Genomic DNA, 5,270 nt, shown 5'->3' with positions numbered 1-5,270 from the left:
TAGAGTTATAGGCAAAACACTATAGCTCAGTCTGCTGAAAAACAGCCAGTACAGAGAGGAAAAGAATGAATTTTTCAACCATCTTAACCATCGATTTGGCCTCTGAATTGGATACCAAAGTTGTAGGCAACTACATTTCCTAGACACTGCCAAAACATGAAAAGGTTTGGATGAACAGACCAGGAGTTATGAATTTTCTCGTAAGGAGCCGTGTTCTGTCCATATCATGTCTATAATCTCATAAATTTGAAAATCTTTCTGCACTTATCCTACTAAGCTTTGGAAGCATTGTGGATCACTTAGCTAATGAAAGGTTTGCACATTTCATATTTTTGGATCGACACGTGGTGCCTCTGATGGTTTTGGGACTTCCAGTGGTAGTGGACAGCCACCACCGTCTAACATGGCCGCCCAGACTTAACTGCTCCGCTAGCTTGTCCAGGGGCAGCAGGTGTTTCAGCAACTCCAGCAGCAGCAACACCATCAGCAGGGTGGGCACAATGTCCACCAACCTCATGTTGCGAGCTATCATGACTTCCTGAACACTCAGCCCTCTCTGTTTAATCGAACGGAGGAGCCTTTGGACATTGACGCTTGGATTCGCACCATTGAATCCAAGTTTTCTCTACTTATGGTACCTTGTATTGATGAGAACAAGGCCTGTTTTGCCGCATAACAGCTTCGCGGTACTGCACATCTTTGGTGGGATAGTTATTTCACCATGCTCCCGGCCGATCATGTTATCACTTGGGACGAATTCAAGAATGCCCTCAGAGCCCATCACATTCCAGAAGGGCTTATGGAGAGGAAGCTGAATGAGTTTCTAGCTCTTACTCAGGGTACTCGCATAGTGCTTCAGTACTCTCAGGCTTTCAATAACCTGTGTCAATATGCGGATTATCATGCTGACACTGATGCTAAGAAGAGGGATCGTTTCCGCCGAGGCCTTTGTACCAAGCTCTAGGACCGCTTGAACCCAATCAAAGTGGACACTTATAATGAGCTGGTTAACTTGGCTATCACTCAGGAGGATTGTATCATGGCTCATCATGCTGAAAAGAAGAGGAAGGCACCCACTGGACCCTCTAGTGCTCCACCATAGAGGTATCGTTTCGTGCAGAATCTATCCCTAAAGTTGCTCAGAAGGCCCCTCAGCAAGGGCGCTGGGTTTTTAGGCCCCCACAACAGCAGGGCGTTGCACATTCCCCTACCCCTCAATAGACTGGCCCAAGGCTAAATGCTCCACCGCCTCTTCATTTGAGCATCACCAATCGTTGATTTATTTATGGAAATTCCACTTACTTTGCTCGAGAATGCCCCTAGGATAGACAGCCAAATCAGGGCCAAGGTTCTAGCCAAAACAACAAGAATAAGGGCAAGAGATAGACTATTCAGGTCAAGCAAGGGATGATTAATTTCACTACATTTGCAGAGCTTCCCGAGGGTGCACTAGTGATGTCGGGTACATTTCCTATCCACCACAAGCCTGCAGTTATATTATTTGATTCCAATGCATCGCATAGCTTCATTAGTGAAAAATTCAGTGCAAAAATAGGTTTTGATTTCAGTCACACGAAAGGGTCATATATGATATCAACACCTGGTGGTAAAATTGCTTCCAACCAAATAACACGGTTTGTACCAATCACGTTGGGTAGTAAATGTTGGGAATTTTAGCGATGTGCGAATAAATCCACAAGCGCACGGATACCGTTGTAGCTTTCACCTTAGAGTATTCCAAGGGTTACCAAATCCGAGGAAACGTGTGTATACTAACTTCTATTCTAGTCGATTCAAGAACACACCAAGATAGGTGGCGAGGGTAGAGAGGATTCCTAAGGTAGCACTATAGGTGAGTTAAAGATAGATCTCTCGAGCAAAATACTTGCTTCGGGCACCGGCTTACACCTGGTCTGCCAGGCGACTCCGGCCAACAGCTCTATGCTATATCTGAACATGAAGGATTACAAAGGACCGATAGGGCTGTCACAACCTACGGCCTACCTCTAGCTATCCATGGGATATAAGCCAAACGAAGGATAACCCCTAGCCTAGACACCATGTCTACGCTATTGATTACTATTGCAGTCTAACTACGTTTGACGTCCCGTAGGGCCGCAACAAACTATAACACTCCATATAAATGCGGAGCGATGAACCCGCAAGTAAGAGAACTGATCTACTCAACTACAAGAACTAATAGCGTATACTATAGACATACATGAGAGCACTCAAGCCTATACTATGATAGCAAAGGAATAAGGCCATTCATGCAACCAAGTATAACACTATAAGAAGGAATCACGAATGCTTACTTAACTCTAAAGAATGTAGCAACATTCGCAGAGGTACAAGTTAGAGAAGAGCGCTGATAGGCTTGGTGCCCCTCCAAACTACCCCCTCACTCTCTCCCTAATCTAAACACAAGCTAGGCAAGGCTTTGACTTTGGAATGAGGCTCAAGGCTCTCTTGGATGGTGTGTCTCAAAGCCTCTCCCCTCATATTTATGGGGGTGTACCAGTAGCTCTCGACCGGCAAAATAACATAGGCTCCTTGGAACCGACCTTGGGGAGAGCTGTGGAGGCACCACGTGGAAGATGGGCTCGATTGGCATCAAAACTGAGTGGTTCGGCCAAACCCTTTTTACCGCCTCTCGCGATGCCCTTTGGCTGGGTGACTGCTAGGTGGGCCCTCATGACGGTTCTAGGTGATTTGGCTGAAGTTAAGTCAGTTTCACCTCGGTTGTGGGCCCTTAAATCCATGTGAGCCTGAACGGCATGCTCTGATTGGTCGACGCCTTTTGCCTTGGATTGAGGGGTATGTTTCCTTGCTCTTGAGGTGTGTTTTCTCCTCTAATTGAGCTACACATAAATATTTGCCAACACTTGTGAAAATGGTTAGTAATAAACCCCTACCACTAGGTTGATGCTTGTCTTTCCGGTGTTTATGCAGAAGTTGACAGTCTAAAAATGGTACTTAAGAGCCGTCAACAACACCCCCACACTTAGCTTTTGCTCGTCCTTGAGTGAAGAAGAAAGGACTAAGGTGGAACATGACTTCTTATGGTAAGATATTCAAAGCCATACCTGAATAGCCAAACTTTGAAGTGTCTATCATGTTACCTTGGGTGGTTGATGGCTGGAACGATCTTGATCCAAATCCCCTCTACTCCTTCTATCTAAGTAACTTGGGTTTTTGAAAATGTAATTTTTTTCAAAAGATAACCTTACCTAGCTCCTCAAATGATTCTCTTAGATCACTCAATGTGTATTATCCTCACCAAGGAATTAACTTGCCTTTCTTCACCCTACTTCTAATGAAGCTTATGTGGAGCTCAAGGTAGGGATAAAGATGAGGCATACCTGCATCAAATATGTTGCAAAGCCAAAGACCGGATCCAAGTAGAATACAAATCATACAATCTGATCAAGATGTGCAAGTTTGTGGATGGAATATGGTGGAAAGGTGTATGGACTCCCTTTGTATGATTCCATCTCTCTCCTTGTTCTCTTTCTTTTGGACATGGGCTATCTTTGTCTCTTTTTTTATTTTTTTATCATGCTTTGAGCATGGCTTTATTTCTACTTTTTTTTTGCATAGCCTATGTCTCTTTTGCAAGGATACTTTTGGAGAGAGAGGTCACAACACATGTGGAGTTTTATTTGGTGGATGGATGAATGGGATAATACTAGCTTCCAATGTAGAAGTCTAGTATGTGGAAGTGGAGTGTACGTGATCTTGATCATGAAAGTATGAAGGATATTCCACAAGGGTTACAACAATCTGGCAAAGCTCAACATGATAGCAAGCAGCATATGTGTATCGGTTTTTCAATAAGATCATCATATGGCTTTGGTAGGATGGAGGCATATCACTAAGGAGCTAGCTAGGCCATTATTTTTTTAAGATAATTTTCCCAAGTACTTTGGACAAAACAGAGCAAGGTTCATTTTATCATGCCATATCTCAAACATTAACAACCTAGGTAGCATGCTTTCCTAAAGATATAGGTTCACAAGCAAATAGGAGCAAGCCATGAATATAACACATGTATGCCAACCATTAAGATCATGTTTTGAGCCAAGGTTCATTTTAATTCTGAGTTTAATTTCTTTAATGGTCAGAGATGAGATTCATTTAAACTCATGTATAAGGGAATAGAGAGGTAGAGTGCACATATGAACATCGCTCATGAAGAAGATAGGGATCAAGGCAAACCAGTGGTGATTCGTCTAAACCACGGGGGTGGCTGATTTACTCTTGTGCCCTCGCCTTGTCCCTTGTCATACTGGCATAGTTGATGTTGTGCGATACCTTTGTGGGAGATCTTGAGTGTGTATGTCGATGATGAACTTGAGACATTTCCCCCACACTTGTGCTTGTACTTGGTGCTGTGTATTCAGAACAAAAAGGTGGAAACAAAAGGGAGACTTTGCTGGTTCGGGAACCAAAAAGTCTTATTTTATTCGAACTCAAATATTTTTGTTGTTTTTTATTTTAATAGGGCAAGATGCAAGAACTAACACCATATCCAAACCAAGATAAGATTTGGCATGAAAGGAACTTACTTGGGATACTTACATACCTCCCCCACACTTAAGAGTTTGCTTTGCTAAGCAATGCAACTCAAGTGTGTGGAGTTCAAGCTTCCCTTCATAATCGTTCCCTCTCAAAGAATTACCATGGTGTTGTAGTCGGTGTAGCTCTCATATTCTTAGGAGTCACCTAACTTTTTAATCTCCACCTAAAATGGTTAGCGACCAAAAATACATGAAGGATAGTTTATCCTAAAGACATGAACTTGCTTTTATTTGAAAGGGAAATAATAATCCGGGCTATCTCCTGGCAGTGCTTTGTTTTTGGTCTCAAGCTAGACCATGGGAACTTCCTCCTATAGCTATCATTGGCGATGTGGTTCCCCTCTCACCACCAATTATCAATGTATTATTGAAGCTTCAGCTGCAAGGTCAGTGCCACAATGCATCCATGAAATTTGCAATGTTTATGATAAAAAAATGCATCTACAACCAACCTTCTAAAGATTTTGCAACAGAGGACCTTAAGGAGGTTGCAGTCCTCGTACGTGCCCAAGGCACAAAGCATGGCTGACTCTAGAGAGGCATTGAGCGAGCATGGTTCTTGGGGTATTTCAAGAATGAAGCTCCCATGCTCATCTATGGAATCCTTTCCTTCGGACTCCAGAGTTGGCGTCTCACAAAATTCCATGGCCTATGGATCCTCCATCTCAAGAGATTCAACATGAGATATCA

This window comes from Panicum hallii, chromosome 5, assembly GCF_002211085.1.
Source record: "Panicum hallii strain FIL2 chromosome 5, PHallii_v3.1, whole genome shotgun sequence".
NCBI lineage: Eukaryota > Viridiplantae > Streptophyta > Magnoliopsida > Poales > Poaceae > Panicum > Panicum hallii.
This window is presented reverse-complemented; position numbering follows the sequence as displayed.